This window comes from Lissotriton vulgaris, chromosome 12, assembly GCF_964263255.1.
Source record: "Lissotriton vulgaris chromosome 12, aLisVul1.2, whole genome shotgun sequence".
NCBI classification, from domain to species: domain Eukaryota; kingdom Metazoa; phylum Chordata; class Amphibia; order Caudata; family Salamandridae; genus Lissotriton; species Lissotriton vulgaris.
In genome coordinates, this window is record NC_141700.1 from 676,527,960 (window position 1) to 676,547,619 (window position 19,660).

General features: G+C 48.4%; 1 long non-coding RNA gene across 1 annotated transcript in view; it reads left to right on the forward strand.

The window, feature by feature from the left end:
* LOC147677986 (uncharacterized) overlaps positions 1-16,964 on the forward strand; it is a 208,220-nt gene extending 191,256 nt beyond the window's left edge. Inside the window, exon 4 of the long non-coding RNA XR_015302472.1 lies at positions 16,802-16,964. This is a non-coding gene — a long non-coding RNA (uncharacterized LOC147677986). The remainder of the gene's footprint in view (positions 1-16,801) is intronic.
* The last annotated feature ends 2,696 nt before the right edge of the window (positions 16,965-19,660 follow it).

A 19,660-nucleotide genomic window follows, 5' to 3' on the forward strand; every position in this document is an offset into this window, starting at 1 on the left:
ACTAAGCTCCACAGGAAGTGGAGAAGGCCCAGGCAGAGGCCAGGCCATGTACCTAGCCTTAACCAAAGGACTAGCCCGTTGGTCCTGGAGGAAGGTATATTAGTCGTATGGCCTTATCTGGCCAGGCTCTGTGCTCCAAGGTCACTGGGCTTTGGCAAAGGTGACCCAGTTCAAGGGTGTCCTCTAGCCAATCAATGATGATGTGATACATGATGAATCAATGAACTAAATAAGAATCTAGGGCATACAGCTACTACTAGGTTGCTGAGGATTCTAAATAATTGTAGGCAGCATGTAGATTACACATCCAATCAGTCATTTTTTTATAAAAATCCTGAAGAGGTAGTGAGTGGTGTAGTTACCTGAGGCTGAGAGGAGTTGTATTACAAAGCTTGATCGTGTCATAGAGGAAAGCTCTTCCTCGCATTCTAGCTCTTGTAATCCTAGGGACCTTTAGAGATGGAGCAAGGCTGAGTGAAGACTCTGCCTGCCTAGCAAATGAAGACAAAATTGTCACATTGGGTAACCAGAGCTCTTACATTATAAGCGTTGAGGCTCTAATAGAGGGAGTTAGCCTAATCCAGCCTCCAGGATTGCAGAGATTGGGCCTCTGTTTTATATGCTACTTTAGGTAGGAAAGGAAAGATATTGCGGAGAGATTTAAGCAAGGCAAAACAAACTGGAGCAACATTCTTTTTTATTTTTTACAGCTTTTATTGGCTTTAACAAATAGCTCCAATAGATGGTACAGAGCATAAAGGCACACAGAGACATCGGCAATCAGCCAAACTTTAAGACAACGATGTTGAACAATAGTACAACAGCATATTGAATCATGGAAAACTCTGAGCGCCTCACCCAGTGTGTGAGCTGTGTGTGTGGGTACAATATCCTTGATCTGACCTGAGAAAGACAAAGCGCCATTAAAACTCACTCCGAGGTTCCTTGCTGATTTAGTTGGTGGGGAGGCTTGTAGTCAATTTCTTACCATGGGGGAGGGACTTGGAGTCAATTTCTTCTGCCCAAGAAACTGGAAACCAAGTCCACAAGAGCTTACCAAAGCCTAAGATCTTGGACTGCTATCCATTCAGTTTCAGACAGTTGTCTTTCATCAGTTGGACAACTGGTGTCATACAGTTATTTAAATTTGACAATGTTTTCCACAGTTAGTTAATGAGACAAAATGTGCATAAGATATCAGATTGAATCCAAAAGACCTACCTCCGTCTGACAAGGATGGCACGTAAACATTAAATAGCATAGGGCTCAGAGGAAGAGCCTTGTGGAATCCCGCAGTTTAAGGAGACTAGTTTGGACTGAAAAGGAGGAAGACTGATTGTTTATTCTCTTTTGGACAGAAAGGATTTAATCAATTTCCAGGCTTTGCTTCGTAATCCAATATCCGGAAGTCTATTGAGTAGCACATCAAGAGCGACAGACTTGAAGGCCTCTTAAAGTTCCAGAAAGAGCAGGGTGGCAGAGCTTCCTTGTCCAGAATTGTTCTAAGATCATATGATACTGCGAGCAAGGCGGATTCAGTGCGGTAGCTTGGTTTGAACCCAGGCTGTAAGGGGCCTAACAAAACATACTGAGACAATTATGACTTTACCACATTTTCAATCACTTTGGCTGCTAAAGGGAGCAGCAAGATGGGCATGAATTTGGATAGTTTACAGGGATCTGTTGCAAAAAAACTGGTTGCAGAGAGCAGAAACTGCTGGCGAAATATTGTCCAAAGGCCAGGATAAGTGGGTGAGGTAGACAAGGATCTACGGGCGTTCCAGATTTAATATGGAGTAATCTTTAGAGGCAGCATTGGCAATATCTGGATCAGCCGCAGCATGTAGCCAGGTTTCAACAACCAATATTAGGCGAGGCATGCAGATAGAAAAATAATGTTTGATTAAAGACTGTGCATTCAGAAGAAATGCTTGGATGTCAGCAGTAAAATAATCTTTGATATGTATCACATCATGTGTGAGGAAATTAGCAACACTCAACGTATTTGAGATAGACTGAATAAACGGAAATTACGAATGTCAAGGGTGTTTAGGTTTTGAAGTATAACAAATGGAGGGGCTTATTATCAATGCTGGCGATATGCTATTTTTGCCGCTTTAGCTGCCGTTTTCGGCCGCTAAGCGACGATAATACTATCGCCCAATTAGCAAGCTGTTGCTAACTGATGTTAGCGACAGCTTTGAGGCGATAGCGAGCAGTTTGGGGACGCTTTGCATGTTAGCGATAATTATCGCTAATGACATGCAAAGTGGGCGTTCCCAACCCGTTAGAGACTGAAAGCAATCGCTAACATCGCTAACGCCTATTAGCAAGGCAGGCTTCGCGATGGCAATATTTGCGCTAAGCGCGAATATCGCCAAAAACTAACACCTGCCCAGACAAGTTCTTAGCTAGGTTATCCAATGGGAGGTGGATAACATGGCTAAGAGCATTTAGTCGCTAATTTGTGAATATCGCTGTATTTTCAGCGATATTCATGCTATCGCCAGAAAAATTATTGCTTTGGAGATAAACGTAGCTAATAGCACGTTATCTCAGCGATAATTTCCGGCGATGCTTAGCGATAAAAAATCGTTGCTAAGCCTAGTTAGCGATAAATATCGCTAATCGTTGGTAATATGCCCCGGAATTCCTTCAACTGAAGTTTTTCCGTGAGAATTTTTACAACTATATTTTGAAATATGACTAAGAAACATAGGGGCATATTATCAATGCTGGCGATATGCTATTTTCACCGCTTTAGCTGCAGTTTTCGGCCGCTAAGCGGCGATAATACTATCGCCCAATTAGCAAGCTGTCGCTAACTGATGTTAGCGACAGCTTTGAGGCGATAGCGAGCAGTTTGGGGCCCGCTTTGCATGTTAGCGATAATTATCGCTAATGACATGCAAAGTGGGTGTTCCCAACCCGTTAGCGACTGAAAGCAGTCGGTAACGGCGCTAACGCCTATTAGCAAGGCAGGCTTAGCGATGGCAATATTTGCGCTAAGCGCGAATATCGCCAAAAACTAACACCTGCCCAGACCAGTTCTTAGCCATGTTATCCAATGGGAGGTGGATAACATGGCTAAGAGCATTTCGTCGCTAATGCGTGAATATCACTGTATTCTCAGCGATATTCACGCTATTGCCTGAAAAATTATTGCTTTGGAGATAAACGTAGCTAATAGCACGTTATCTCAGCGATAATTTCCGGCGATGCTTAGCGATAAAAAAAATCGTTGCTAAGCCTAGTTAGCGATAAATATCGCTTATCGTTGGTAATATGCCCCGTAATCTCTTTTTAAAAACTGTTTTCAGTGATTTCTAATTGGGTGATTTGTTATTGTATAACTAGGCCTCTGTTCAAACTTACTAATGGCTCAGACTGTAGCATGTTTCCAGTGGCCAGGCCATGAGTCCAGTACCCAACCCCCTGAGCAGCGTTGTAGCGCAAAATGATGGTTCCCCTTCAGAATGTGAAGAGGGACCGCCGAGTCCTGCATTTCTCACGTATATTCATTGATCTTGGGCTGAATGGTGCTCCCCTGAAAGGCAATGGGGCCCCTGAACACATAGGGGCCCTCCATGCTACAACGGCTGCTAGACCCTGCGTTACGCCCCTGCTACACAGCCTTCTGGCGTGGTCTTTTACTCGGTGGTTAATTCGTAAAAAGTAAGTGCCGGGACTCTCGTCAGGAGGCAGCTTGCACCAGCTCACTTCTCCTGTTAGTGCAGCCTAAACCAGAAATGACTAATAAACATGAAAGCGGGGAGAGGATGTGGCATAATGGCAAGAGCTGTCTAATTCAGAGTTGGGGAGCCAGCTCCTTGTCTCAACGTTGGTTCAACATCCTGTGGTTCTGGGCAAATCAATTAATCTCCCAGTAAATTAATGTGTCACTGGTGCTCATGAAATGTGCCAATGTTAATGAGCAAGTGCCGTTGCAGAGTATCGGAAACCACTGGCTTAAATTAAGCACTGCTTTTACTACAAGCATTAGACTCTGGGCTCAGGGTATAAACTTTGTCCATGCACTGTACCGCTGCCCCCAGAGCTAAAGCCATGCACTTCAAACATTGGGTGCAAGAAGGGACCTTCAGCCAGGTCTCAGGCAAAGTATAGTGTCATAAACCGTGGTTTCTATTTCCAGGATATGGCAACCATGACCTACACTCAGTGACTGCACCCCTAGAGCCTACAGTGTATGCTCTGGCTTTGGTACAGGGTATGGCATATGGCCACCAATTCTGCCTAATTCCCTGTCCACAGAGCACAAATGAAATCGCCTTTGGCTGTCACCATGGGGCTCTGAGCAAGGTGTATGGCTTTCAGTAATATGCTGAACCCGTCAAGCTGGCCACAAGAAAACACTGGGTAAGTGTGGAGCTGGGTGGCGGGCGGACCGGAATAACAGGCGGGGAGGCCGGATAAAGTGAGCTATGACAAGTGTTTTATTGCAGCTGAAGGACAAAGTCACAATGAGGGAGGGATGCAGTGTTGAATCCAAGGGGTGGTGGGCAGATAGTAACTGCGGTGGACCAGGCTCGGCGAGGATGTTGGGGATCAGGATTCGCTTCTCCTTGTTCCGCCAGTAGTCTCCTCGGTGCGGTACTGGGGCTCCTTGGAGGCTTAAAAGAAAGGAGAGAAGCGTAGGGCTTTAGTCTGAGTACTCCAGCAGTACACCCCACCACCTACACCGGGGAGTGAAAAGGTACTGAGAAAGTCCAGTGAGGACGGGATGGTAAAGGGGGGGAATGGAACAGGCAAGAAAGAGGCGGGAGGGATGAAGGCGGAATGGTGCAGGACAGTGCTCGGTCTTTGTACAGTGCGCGTGAGAAATCCCTAAATATCCCTGTGCTCGTGCAGTCTATGGACTATATACAAGGCTATTTACAGATATACTATATACAGGAGGGGACACGGAGAAAGGGTAACGGGTACTCACGTGCCCCGCCGCAACTCTCGTCCGAGTTGCGGCCGCTCTCCAGCTTCCTCCTGAGGACGCCACCAGTCCTCCGTCCAGACGTCCTCTTCCTCGTCCTCGCTTCGGTCTCGCAGTGTTGCTCCTCTCTCTCTCAGGGGTCCGTCGCTGTCCGCTGCCTCCTGCCACGAGTCGGTTGCTCCGAACGCCTCTCCTTCGTCCTCGGGGCTTTTTCTACCTTCCGGATTCTGGTCTGGCCGTCCACTTCCGGGGTCGGGGTCGATCGCTTCCGGGTCGCTAGGGGTCGACCCACCGTCACTTCCGGTGTTCCTGGCGAGGGTTTCCGGTCCTTCGTGCTCCAGTATCGGTACTTGCAGGGGACGACAAAGAGAGGGTGTCCTGGGTGTCCGGGACGTTAAGTGACCGGGCGCGGGAGACAGGACCCCTGCGCCCGGACTTGGTTGCGCCGAGGTAGGTGCCGCCTCCGCTCCACATCCCCTTTCCCTAGCTGTCTTTCTTGTAGGGGACCTGGGAGGTGGGTATCGGGACAAATAATCAGCGTTGCCCTGTTGCAGTCCTTTCCTGTGTAGCGTTTTGAACCGAAAGGGCTGTAGGGAGAGGAACCACCGGAGTACTCGGTCATTGTGGCCCCTATTGCGGGCCATCCATTCTAGAGGGGCATGATCTGTGTAGAGTTCGAATTCCCTCCCCTCCAAATAGTACCGAAGGCTGTCCACTGCCCATTTGATGGCTAGGGCCTCTTTCTCTACCACAGCGTAGTTCACTTCCCGGGGAAATAGTTTCCGGCTGAGGTAGAGGATAGGCCGTTCGACCCCTGTGTTATCCCTCTGGGAGAGTACCGCCCCTAAGCCCTGATCAGAGGCGTCTGTTTGCAGTATGAATGTTCGTGTATAGTCTGGACTGACTAACACAGGTTCGGTTACCAGGGATTGTTTCAGACGCTAAAAGGCGTGGACCACCAGGGTTGGGGGATGTTGGAGTAGTGCTTCTGTGTTCGTGGTTTTCTTTAACAGGTCGGTTAAAGGGGCCGCTGTTTGGGAGAAACATGGGATAAACCTCCTATAGTACCCCAATAATCCTAGAAAGGCTCGGAGTTCCTTCCGGGTTCGGGGAAAAGGGATGGCCTGGATGGCCTTGATCTTATTGTCCTGAGGCCGGATGAGCCCTTCCCCTAACAGGTAGCCCAGGTATTTCACACTCTGGGCCGCTAAGGTGGTCTTGGAGGGGTTGATGGTAAAACCATTGTTCCCTAGTGAGGTGACAACGGCGCTTAGGTGGCGTAGATGCTGTTCCCAATTATCGCTATATATAACGATATCGTCAAGGTAGGCCCCGGCGTACTTGGTATGTGGTTGTAGCACCAGGTTCATGGCCCTTTGAAAAGTAGCCGGGGCTCCGTGAAGTCCGAAGGGCATCACTTTAAACTGAAATAGGCCCTCAGGCGTGGAGAAGGCGGTCTTGGGTTTGTCGGCTGCTTTGAGGGGGATCTGCCAGTACCCCTTGCAAAGATCCAGGGTACTTATATACTTGGCCTTGCCTATTCGTTCCACCATTTCATCTACGCGGGGTAGGGGGTAGGTGTCGAAGGCCGATATTTTGTTCACCTCCCTAAAGTCGATACAGAATCTTGTAGATCCGTCTGGCTTGGGGACTAAAACTATCGGGGAGTTCCAGCTGCTATTGGAGGGTTCTATGATGCCCATTTTCAGCATTTGGTTCGTTTCCTCTTGAATGGTGGCTCTACGTGCTTCGGGAATGCGGTAAGGTCTTTGTCTTACTATTTTTCCTGGTTCTGTGTGGATGGCATGTTCCACTACCGTGGAGTGTCCGGGTAGGGAGGAAAATACGGGTTGTACGGAGAACAAGGCCCGCCTGAGGTCTCGTTTATGCTGTTCGGGAAGGTCAGGATCTATGCATGTTTCGAAGGGGGGGTTTGTTACGCTAGATAGTACTGGACAGGGTCCCTCCCACTTCTTTAGGAGGTTCACGTGATAGATTTGGGTTATTCCTCTGGTGGGTTCGGTTTCTATTTCGTAAGTTACAGGGGTCACGGCTCTTAGCACCGGGAAGGGGCCTTGCCACTGCCCTAGCAGCTTATGGTCGGAAGAAGGAAGCAACAACAACACTAGATCCCCTGGGTTGAATTTCCGAGCCTTAGTTCCTTTATCATATTGGTGTTTCTGGGTGTTTTGGGCGGCCACTAGGTTCTGCCTCACGATGACCCTGATCTGTTCAAGGTGGGTCTTTAGATTATCCACGTATTCCGGCAGGGGTCGGGTTCTGTCGGGTTTGGCTTCCCATGCTTCCCTAGCCATATCCAGAAGTGTCCGTGGGGCTCGGCCATACAACAACTCATAAGGAGAGTAACCAGTACTGCTTTGTGGCTTGCACCTGATGGCAAACAGCGCCAGGGGAAGCATCTCCTCCCACCTTTTGCTTTCGAGGCCTAGGAGTTTCTTCAATGTCGTTTTGAGGGTGGCGTTGTAGCGCTCTACCAACCCATCGGTCTGGGGGTGGTAGGCCGAGGTCCTTATCTGCTTGATGCCTAGGTGGGAGCAGACCTGGCGCATAAGGGAGGATACGAAGGGCGTCCCTTGATCGGTGAGTATCTCGCGGGGAAAACCCACCCTCGAGAAGATGGATATGAGGGCCTTGGATATGGTTTGTGTGGTGGGATGACGTAGGGGTATCGCTTCAGGGAAGCGGGTGGCATAATCTACCAACACAAGAGCATACCGACAACCGGTTCGGGAGGGCAACAATGGTCCGATAATGTCCATGCCTACTCTGGTGAAAGGGACGTCGATAAGGGGGAGAGGCTGCAAAGGAACCCTGGGGGGACGGTAGCGGCTATTTCGTTGACATACTGGACATTCCCGGCAATACTGTTTGATCTGTCCGTGAACCCCGGGCCAATAAAACTTATCAAGGATCGTGCGTCCGGTTTTCTCATCGCTGAAATGACCTCCCAGCAAGTGGCTATGGGCCAGGAACAGCACTTTGTCGCGGAATAACCCGGGGATAACCAGCTGGGTTGGTTGTTGGGGTCCCCCTTTCCTGTAGAGGAGCCCGTTTTTTCGGAAGAAATAAGGACCTACATGTAGGGGGTCCTCGGCGTCCAGAGCATGGGCCCAGGCTTCCTGCAACACCGGGTCTTCCTGTTGTGTGGCGCGGAATTCCCGGTCGGTTTCCCAGGGATGGACGTCTATTTGAGCAGGAAAGGCCATCGCGTACTCTCTCTTTTCTTTTTTCTTCTGTCTTCGGGTCTTGGGAGGTCTGGTCACCGGATTCACAGGAGCAAGTTCATGGGAGAAAGGGGCCTCGGCCCACCAGTTCCTCAGGGAATCGGTGGTGTCTTGGAGTAGACGAGGAAGACCGCTATAGTCGCTGCCCAATATCGCTTGCTCCGGGAGATTAGGGATCAGGCCCACCGTTAGCAGACTGCCCGCGTCGGTGGGGTGTTGCACATGGACCTGGGTGGTTGGATAGCTCTTAGTGTCGCCATGCACACACGTAATAGCCACGTTGCCTGTCATTGGCCTGACAGGACAGGGCAACTCCTGGGGTCTTATAACGCTTTGTCGGCATCCCGTGTCGGCCAGGGCCATCATTCCGTGTCCGTCTATCCGCACCGGGCACCGAAAAGGAGGAGGGGTGGTGTCCGCGGTGAGACAGGCATAGTTTCGCGCCAACCCTATGTCCATGGGTTCCTCCTTTTGGGGGCAGACGCGAGCAATATGCCCGAACCCACCACAGTGGTAACATTGAGGGCCCGGTGGGTGGGGTCGAGGCAGGATAGGGTATGGCATCAGGGGAGCGGGGTCGGGTTTCCTGACCACCTGAGGGGGTCGAGGGACCCGGGGATGGCTTCCTGGAGTTATGCGGGACGGGTGTTCCTCCTTTGGTCGCTGAGTTTCCTGCGCTCGGCTGTAGGCGCTGGCAATCTCTACAGCGCTGTCAAGCGTTAGGCGAGCATGCTGACGCACCCACTTTTGGGTGGCAGGATGCAGGGAAGCCAAATACTGTTCCAAATATATTTTGGCCAGAATGTCCTCCTTGGTGGCCGTAGCAGGTTTCAGCCACCGGTTGGCCAGATCCTGTATACGGAAGGACAAGGCCCTAGGCGTTTCTTGGGGCCCTTCCCTGGCCTGGCGCAGCCTCACCCTATAGGTCTCGTCGTCTATTCCTAGCCGTTCCAGGATGCAGGTCTTGATGTCGGCATAGGGGGTTTGTCCCTGGATGTTGGCTTGCTGGTAGGCAGCTTGCAGCTCACCCGTCAACAGGGGACCCAGGTAGTGGCCCCACCGATCAGCGGGCCAGGCCGCCGCCTGGGCTAGGCGCTCAAAGTTCGTGAAGAAGTAGTCGGGGTCCTCTCCGGGGACATACTTCTGTAGAACGACTGAGGGCAGGGAGGTGGCTGGTCGTTGAAGCCCCATGACTGTAGTGAGCTTCTCGAGGGCTTGATCCTGTGCGCTTCCCTGTCCCTTCAGCACGTCATGTAGTTGGCCCCGATCGTCTTCTGCCGTCTTGAGGAACCTCTCCATCATTTTTCCCAATTCTTCCTGGCTTTGCGCCAGTTGCTTGACCGCGGCCTCCATGCCTCCGGGATATCCCACTTCTGACACCACTTGTGGAGCTGGGTGGCGGGCGGACCGGAATAACAGGCGGGGAGGCCGGATAAAGTGAGCTATGACAAGTGTTTTATTGCAGCTGAAGGACAAAGTCACAATGAGGGAGGGATGCAGTGTTGAATCCAAGGGGTGGTGGGCAGATAGTAACTGCGGTGGACCAGGCTCGGCGAGGATGTTGGGGATCAGGATTCGCTTCTCCTTGTTCCGCCAGTAGTCTCCTCGGTGCGGTACTGGGGCTCCTTGGAGGCTTAAAAGAAAGGAGAGAAGCGTAGGGCTTTAGTCTGAGTACTCCAGCAGTACACCCCACCACCTACACCGGGGAGTGAAAAGGTACTGAGAAAGTCCAGTGAGGACGGGACGGTAAAGGGGGGGAATGGAACAGGCAAGAAAGAGGCGGGAGGGATGAAGGCGGAATGGTGCAGGACAGTGCTCGGTCTTTGTACAGTGCGCGTGAGAAATCCCTAAATATCCCTGTGCTCGTGCAGTCTATGGACTATATACAAGGCTATTTACAGATATACTATATACAGGAGGGGACACGGAGAAAGGGTAACGGGAACTCACGTGCCCCGCCGCAACTCTCGTCCGAGTTGCGGCCGCTCTCCAGCTTCCTCCTGAGGACGCCACCAGTCCTCCGTCCAGACGTCCTCTTCCTCGTCCTCGCTTCGGTCTCGCAGTGTTGCTCCTCTCTCTCTCAGGGGTCCGTCGCTGTCCGCTGCCTCCTGCCACGAGTCGGTTGCTCCGAACGCCTCTCCTTCGTCCTCGGGGCTTTTTCTACCTTCCGGATTCTGGTCTGGCCGTCCACTTCCGGGGTCGGGGTCGATCGCTTCCGGGTCGCTAGGGGTCGACCCACCGTCACTTCCGGTGTTCCTGGCGAGGGTTTCCGGTCCTTCGTGCTCCAGTATCGGTACCTGCAGGGGACGACAAAGAGAGGGTGTCCTGGGTGTCCGGGACGTTAAGTGACCGGGCGCGGGAGACAGGAACCCTGCGCCCGGACTTGGTTGCGCCGAGGTAGGTGCCGCCTCCGCTCCACAGTAAGGCTCACCAGTGCCCAGTAGGCCATGGCACAAAGCATGGGTTAGAGCCAATCCCTGTGCCTTGTAGCTAGGAGCTAGGTCCTGTGGCCATGAGCTATTTCCACAAGGTTCTAGGCTCAGGGCGTGACTTTTGCCCCACTCTCCACCCAGTATAGCACCAGCAGTAATTGTTTAGCGAAGAACAACTCTATGCATCTCTGAAATGACTGGTAAAAGAATCATAGCTCATGGTTAGGTGGTTCAATTTATCATGCTTTACTATACACAGAGCATTGTCAACTATGAACATGTTTGTTCGGATTGACGCTGCTTTGGGAATCCAATGTTATTTAAAATAATGAGACTCAAATTAACTAAAATATTGTGTAGGGTCTGGTGATGAATGCATTTTTGCCTTATTTTAAAACACCAGAAATTACCACGACCAGGCCTTCCTGTGTGGAGTGTGCAGAAGTGTGGCTCAATGGTTAGAGCGGCAGACCCTGATGCAGAAATCTGGCCCGGGATCAGGGTTCAATTCCTGCGGCAGCGGGTCTTGGGCTCAATTTCCTCGGGCCTGATCATTCTTGCCTCGGTGCCTATTCTAATCATGGGTCCCGCTTTGCAACTCTGGGCAATAGCTTGCTTAATCTCCACAACGGCCCCAACAGCGCTGGGATGCCTGGCTTCACCTGGGGGGTGCCCAGGAGTGGACATTTCACAGGGAAAAGCCAGGAAGGGTACCACAGCGGTATGCGTACAGCGCCAGGTAACCCCGGTTGGGGTATAAGTGCGCTTTACAAGTACAAATTCATTTCCTGAACTCATTCTACAAACCTCACGCTTTAAAGTAGGGACGTAACTGAGTGTTGGCTAGCCCACAAGGGGATGGGGTCTTATTGCATGAATGGACACAGGATACATGGTACGAGATGTTCCCTTACTGCATGTGCTTAAAATGGGACTCTTCATATGAAAGATCTCTCTTACGATAAAATCGAACAAACAATGCTACCTCATCCAATATGAACTGAGGCAGATGTTCTTTTTTTTTAAACTGACAGAAATAAATGAACATTTGAAAAGCCCTTTGAAAACAAAAGAGCAGGTCGGTGTAAAAAGGCATTCTGGCACAAGGATATATCTTGCACTATGTTAACTTAAGATAAGATGCCATCAGCCCCAGAAGGTTCTGGAACCAGTCAGCAGGAGTGCTGTAATGAGCCTGGTAGTCCTTCTTCGCTGTCACTTTCTATGAATCTACACATAATGGCGCAAGCCTCTCAGGTTCCAGTGATTGACAGATCTCGAGAGCATGTGTGCCTGTTGTTTCTTGTGGCGCTGTCCCTCCTCCTACGTCTTCCACCCACAGAGGGTACAGTACATTGCTAGCATGAAACTGGCAGGCCACTGCGGATCTAACGCCTTTAGCCGTCTGTCAACACAGACCCTTACCCTGGCACCATGTCTCCATTTCCTTTCGATGACTGTCAGCCGAGCTCCCATAGATGCAGCCTCTTTTCAATGCCCACATAGAGTAACCTTGTTTTCTTTCTTCTTCCTCTGAATGGATGGAGCGGGGAGGCATCTGCTACCCAAACACAGGAAAAAAGACATATTCCAAAATGTATTTCACACCAGGCACATGCTGTGGCAGCCTCTCCCTCGATTCCCTTTATGATGACTGAAACACTGCCATCACCTGACACTGCGGCAACACTCAGCAGCTGCCACCGCAAGGCCAAGCCCTCCCACAGTGACTCTGCAGGCACATCACAAATTAGCACCTGCCATTCACAGGCAGGTGTGCCAGCCAAGCAGTCACACCACATGCCAAGTCAACAGCCAGGTTGCATGATCTGTGGATTACTATGGGGAATGAATCTGCTATACAGCATATAAGAGCGGATTTCTATTTCTTGTAATATCTTCATTAACCCGATCCCCCCCCCCCCAACAACCAAGCACCCTGTATCTCAGGTGCATCAGCTAGTGTAACACTGATTAATAAAAGTGAATGTGAGGCCAAAAACAGGCTTTGGCATCTAATGTTCACCTGTCAACTCACCTAGGCGCGACTCGATGACAAAATGTATAATTTCAGGCAAGCCAGTTGTGGCCAGAAGAAAGTAAACTTTCCATGCATTGCTGAAATACTTACTCCATTCTAGTGCTTCTGTTCCTCCATGTTGTAGTTCCCACAATGCAGAAGCCTAAAACGAAAGGAAAAAAACATCCAAGGGAAGGGCCACCTTCCCTACAGGTGTGGCTATGGGTCATGTGAAGGCAGCATTCTAGCTGGACCACAAGCCAGCCACAGCTTTGGCTGAAGCGTAAAATGAATCTTCAAGGAAGGCAGGATGATATAGGAGGTGATGGGGTTCTCATTGGTGCTGGAACAATTTTCAGAGTGGGCGGTGTTCAGGGGCGGCTCCTCTGCTAAGGCGGAGGAGCATCGCCTTACTGCTCTCAGAGCAGCAAAAAGGCAAAACAAAATTATAATAACATTGTTTTTATCAATTTATTTTTCAGAGCTACAGGGCTGGGTTTGGGCGGGGCGGGGGTCACATGGGTAGGAGTGGTTCATGCACACTCTAAGCCTGATGGGGAACATGCACAGGCTACCAGCCCCCGTCTGAGCGCCGAACCATAGCACTCAGACCAATCACAATGCTGCATTGCAGTGTTGTGATTGGCATAGGGGAGCCCAGGGCTTTAAGTGGGCCGGGTCTCAAGGGGTCTGAGCACCGGCAGTTTTTTTCTGGGGGCCTCGAAACGGGTCTCTATCGGGCTCTGTTTTGATCCCTGACAGAGGCAGCCCGTTTTTTTCCCGGACTGCAATGACCGCTGTTTGCTGTCACTGCAGTCCGAAAAAAAGTGCCGTGGCTCTAAACAAAGCCCGATAGAGACCGTTTCGAGACAGCACCAGGCACATGGATGTGCGCTGCTCACACTTTACTACTTCTCAGTAGTAGAGAAGTTACAGCATGACGTCATGCCAGGGGAGCGTTGTGGGGGAAGAGAAATCCTTTAAGAGTCATTTTCTTTCTGGATTTCTCTTCTCTTTCGGAAACTCAGAAGCAGCAACATTGTGGGAGGGTCACCAAGGATTTAATTGGAAGCTTTGTCAATATTATATAAAAGTTATAGTTGCAGCTTATTTATCTTCTGCAAGTAATAACCATTGACAAAGCCAATATTACTTACTTATTGTAGGTATGATGTTACTTGTATCAAATATCTGGATGCAATGACGGAAACAGCAAATTACAAGTCGGGGCGGCACACTATGATAAGCCCAGATTTTTTGCGTAAGTGATTGAAAGCCACGCCCCTAATTACACTGGCCACGCCCCTTTGAGAGACCCCCCAGTTTTTTCATCCCACTTAAAGCCCTGGGGGAGCCTGTGTGCTTCCTGCTTCCAGGACTCACCAGGACTTGAAGAAGAGGCGAGATGGCGGCCGTGAGAAGGTAAGGGTTCTAAGGGTTTTTTCAAAGTCATACTATGTTTCCCCCCTCCATGCCTCACTAACCCCATTCCCTGCCAGCTGCCACTGGGTGGGTTGCCATCCATGTTACATCACCGAAATCACAGGGATTGTGAAAAACATCACACAAAGAATTGCAGCAAATGTATTTAGCATGAGAGTGATAAGGGTGTAGTGAGTAGTTAGTGGTGCATTTTGGAGCAGTCTGTCCCAAATATATTACTAAAGCACGGTGCGGTGGTGCCCGTTCATTTACAGACAGTACACTTTCCATTGAAATAGCCACTACATCTAAACAAACGTACAGTTTTTCTGATAAAATGATATAAAGCACAAACGATAATGTGTGGAATTTCAGCGAATCTTTATCACGTGGGCTTTACCATGTAAAGTGTCTTGATTTGTTTTGATCCAATTAAAATCTTTGTTTCCATCACACTTCGAAAATCCCCAAAAATTGTTTAATTTGTTGCTTTGCTGTCTGAAATAGTTGACCCCAATCTCTTGTTAACCCCTCCCCTGCTGGTGACGGAACCACTCCGTCATCAGCCGCGGTCCGCTGTGCTGATGACGGAGCGGTTCCGTCACGGCCCGCTCGGCACGCCTGCGCGGCACGGATTCCGCGCCTGCGCTGAGCGTTCCATTGAGCGGGCGGGGCCGTGACGGAACCGCTCCGTCATGAGCACAGCGCAACCGCGGATGGTGACGGAGCGGTTCCGTCACCAGCATGCGCCCGCCGCACGGCCGCCCCGCCCCTTTAGCACTGCGGCGGAATAGTCGCCTCAGTGAAGGGGTTAAAGGAATAAGCAGCTATTTGTTAAAGACACAGCCTGATGTTTACCCTCCGTCTTTGAAGTGCATGACATGTGAGAAGATAAAAACAAATGATGTATTGTTATTGCTCATTCAGCTTCTTATCTCCAGTATGGTTATTTTGGTGGTGCAGCAGCAACACCCACCTCGCATCCCTGCTTCCAGGCCTATGAAGTTACTGATGATTGGGGATCAATTTTTACAGCAGTTGCCCCTTCATTAGAGTAGAGGAGCGCCCTGGCCACCACCCTCAAATAAAACGATAATAAAACATGTTTTTAAACATGTTTTATTTCAATTCCCTAGACCCACCCCCAGGACTCTGATGAGTCTTGAGGGTGGGCCCAGGGGTGACGCTGCTGGTGGGGGAGTGGTGGACACTCTTACAGTGCGCATGATGGTTTGCCAGGCCGTCTCAAGCCTGCCAAATCGTCATGCGCACTGAAGCTCTTTCCAGTCGCAGCCGTGTTGCTGGGGCTGGATTGAGCAGGCACAGGCTTCCAGTCTGCCTGGGAGTGCAAGTTGGCAGAGCTCAGGCCAATCCTGATGCTGCTTTCATGCAGCATCGGGATTGGCCGCAGTGCAGTCTGTACCCAGAAACAGAAAAAGGAAGCACGCATTGCGACCATCGGCATCATTCAGGTAAAAAAATGTTTTTTATTATTTGTTTGTACCCGAACCACCCCATCCCCCACCTCCCTCCTCCAGCCCGCTTCACCACTTTGGCAGGAGATGGGCCGCTACTTTGTTTTTATCTGATTAGCTGTCATGTATGGTCTTGAGTGTATATCTGTTTGAATCTTCTAGTAGGAGCTGGATGGAGAACAGAGCTTGTCTCTGAGAAAGAATAGAAGTACCGACAGACTCTGCCCAACGGGCAGCCGAATGAGACATCTGTACTATTGACCTGACATGGGTGGCAGGGATCTGACATCATCCTTGAAGGCGGGCACCTCTCCTGCCAGACCGCTAGCTTTAAAGGGAAGGCCAGAACCATGGGACTCAAACACTGTAAAACCGAACACTATGTCTCATTACATCACTGGAAGACAGATTCCCTGAGGTTCTCAGCGTCTGGTGCAGTCTTTGCTCATAAGGAGAGACAATGTAGGACCTGCAGTTCCTTGCAAAGCCAAAACTAGGTGAGTCACCACTAAAAACACCAACTCCAAGTGCAAGTGACAAGGTACTGGAGGGAAGGCCTAAGGAACCATGATGGAAGGGAAGACCTCAGGAACCAGAATGGACTATTTGTCAGGGAGATTTGGCCAATGGCCAATGTCAAATGGCTTGCGTTTTTAGCCAAGACTTACTGGTGCTGTCCAATAGATAGTTGGACCAGAGAAAGACTTAGGGCGAACTAGCCCCAACTTGCTTATACAATATGCTTTTGCCTCTCTGCTTATGTAGTAACCACTCGGAATAGGCGTGAGACACTTCTGAGAAAGGCAATGGAGAGAAGGCTGTTATCTCATAATTGTGTATGTAAGTATGTTGGGCAAGAACTTGGCCAACTGGTAAGTACGAGCAACAATAAAGATTGTATCGATTTAATTGTGATAGCCGCGCACACAGGTGATGGCCACTTATAATCAGGTCCTTTCTAATTCAGGAAGGCAGTACCAACCAATAGCATTGTAGAGAACATGCAAATTAGCCAAAGAACCACCAAGCACAGATCCAAATGCACTACTCATTCACACAGGGGAACCCTGTATGTATAGTGGTACTTATTCGGCGCTGCAATTTATAGCATATGCAATAGATCAGAGTGGCAACTTAAAAAACAGATGCCCTGACGTGCATTATGGTATTTTGGAATATAGAAGTTGCGCAACGATGAACATTAAGGGAGTGCTGCGTTGACTGCCATTTGCAACTTTGTTTGTTTTCTGACTCTTCCCCAGCCCACCTGTAAACCGCCCCATTTCCCTGTAGGGCAGCAGCCTGTGCACTCTGCGCCAGAATGGGTTTCCAGTGCTGCTATCTTCCTAAGTAATACATGCTGGGAATTACGGTCTCCTGAATAAAAGGAAGTGAGGTTAAAATTAGGTCCCTACTGCAGGTCAATGCAGAAGAGTGAATCATTGGAAGGTATTGTTATAGCTCTTGGAACATCTGTTTATTTATGTTGTGTAATTAGATAAAGGGTAATCCCTTGCGAAGTTGTGTGGTTGAGTGTTTTATGATATGCCCTCATGTACATGTATTCTATATTTCTTTGCGTGTGTGACTCTATAATTATGCAAATCAGTGTTTATGTATGTTTCTGAGATATGTGTCTGTATGTAGAAATGATATCTGAGTGCACTGTATTCCTTTAAATCGGTGTGCACCGCCAGTTCATTTGTTCAGAGGCTTACAAAACTCATCCTCATTTCCATTTTTATCCATTGCAATGATGTCTATATTTTGAAAGTGATGCTGCCTTAGAATTACAATTCATCTTACATATTGATATCACCCGTGGCTGTGAAATTGTATGTGACATCACTGAGATGACACGGTTGCTCCTTTCCGCATTTATTTGCTGATCATGAATAGAAGCCATCAGTGCTGCTGGGCATAGCCTACGGGCATGACCATATTAGAGTCTGTATCCAATCCTATAGACAATATGGAAGTAATACCTATTTTTAATTTGTCTAAACATACATTGTCATCTTCCGAAATCTCCTTGTTGAGTAAAGGTCTCTCGTTTGTCATCACAGAGAAAAGCAATTATTTCAACCTAAAATCTGAATTGTTCCAGTTTTTCAGGAAGATTCGCCTTAAAATATTCTTTAAAAATCGCGAGTTTACTAGCCATGAGTCCACAACTGGGCTAAAATTGCCCTCTACTTTTTACCCTACTAACAGTATGAAGCCCCCTGAGTTACTCACTTTCGAAAAACTGATTTTAGAAGGGGTAGATAACCTGAAGAACGGTAGACAATTTACACCATATAATATCTCTCTGTTAGAGCGTCGAGCACTCGAGAATTTAAAGAAAGATACCTCAATAATACTCAAACCCGCAGACAAGGGTGGAGGTATAGTTATTCAAGAAAGAACTGATTATGACATTGAAGTAAATAAACAAATTTCTGAAGAGAAGCATTACAAGAAACTCCATCATAATCCTGTAATTGAGATTCGAGAAAAAATTGTGTCTATTACCAAAGAAGGACTAGATCAAGGTTTCATAACTAAAAAAGAATTTGAGTTTTTAAATTCAACAAACCCAAGAACCCCGGTCCTATATACCCTCCCCAAGGTGCACAAAAGTGTAACACACCCACCAGGGAGACCAATTCTATCAGGATGTGGCTCGATTCTAGAGCCAATTGGCAAATACATTGATTTTTTCATAAGAGACTACGTTCCCCTACAAGCAAGTTATGTTCATGACACAATGCATATGATAAATCTAGTGGAAGACCTGGCATATAATAAAGATACAGACTGGCTGGCAACTCTAGATATATCATCACTCTACACCAACATCCTCAAATTGATAGTATTAGCTGCATAAAACATCTGCTTGACACTAGACCACGACCATTCAATGTGCCCACCTCTTTTATAATTTCATTACTAGAAGTAGCACTTCAAATGAACTATTTTGTATCCAATGGCCAATACTATGAACAATGTGGGGGCACGAGCATGGGAGCAATTTTTGCTCCAAATTTAGCAAATGTCTACATGAATAATGTAGAGAATGACTTTGTCTTGAGTGACCAGAATCCCCACTATACCAGCATTAATTGCTGGTATAGGTATATAGATTACATTTTTCTTATCTGGAGGGGAATGAAGAGGACTTTGAGAAATTTGCTTTGCACTTAAACACTGTTCAAACACATCTGACTTTTACATCTACATTACAGAAAGATATTATCCCATTCCTTGATCTGAATATTCAACATGAGGATAATAAACTCTACACATCTCTTCATAGAAAACCAACTGAAAAAAACACACTGCTATCATATAAGAGTCAACATCCTAGAGCACTAAGAGATGGACTGCCCTTTGGGCAATTTTTAAGGATCCGTCGGAATTGTGCTCGACGAAATGACTATTTAAAAGAAGCAGAAATATTAAAAAACAAACTACTAAATTACTAAAGAGAGGCTACCCCAACAAAATAGTCAGAAGATCACTTAAACGTGCCTGGTACTGCCCCCGAGAAGAACTATTGGTCACTAGACCTAAGAAAGAAATGGAGAAAATTGTATGTGTCACCACTTTCGGGATTCACGCCAACAAGATCCGAAAGAATATTATAAAAAATTGGAATATCATTAAAAGCATTGACCCCCGAATTGAAGTACCTTTGTTTGCTTATAAGAGAGGGAAAAATTTGAAAGACCATTTGGTTAGGTCATCCACTGAAAAAATTGCTAAGAAAGGTGGCACACTAGAATCATCTTGGAATCTCCCACCCATCTTAGGCCATCATCCTTGTGGCAATTGTGTGATTTGCCCTTTGACAGAAAAAACAAACACCTTTAAGCATGGCAGTCACGAACATACTCTTAAGTTCATCTCAAATTGTAATACACGCAATGTTGTGTATTGCATTTGGTGCCCCTGTGGCTTACCCTACATTGGGCAGACACAACAACCAGTGAAGGCGAGAATAGGCCAACACCGCAGCCGCATAAGAAAGGCGGCTCTGACAGCACCCCTGGTAGGTCACTTTAAAGAAAAAAATCATTCTGCAGACGAGATGAGGTGGCAGGTTATAGATACTTCAACAGTGCCTGAGAGAGGGGGTG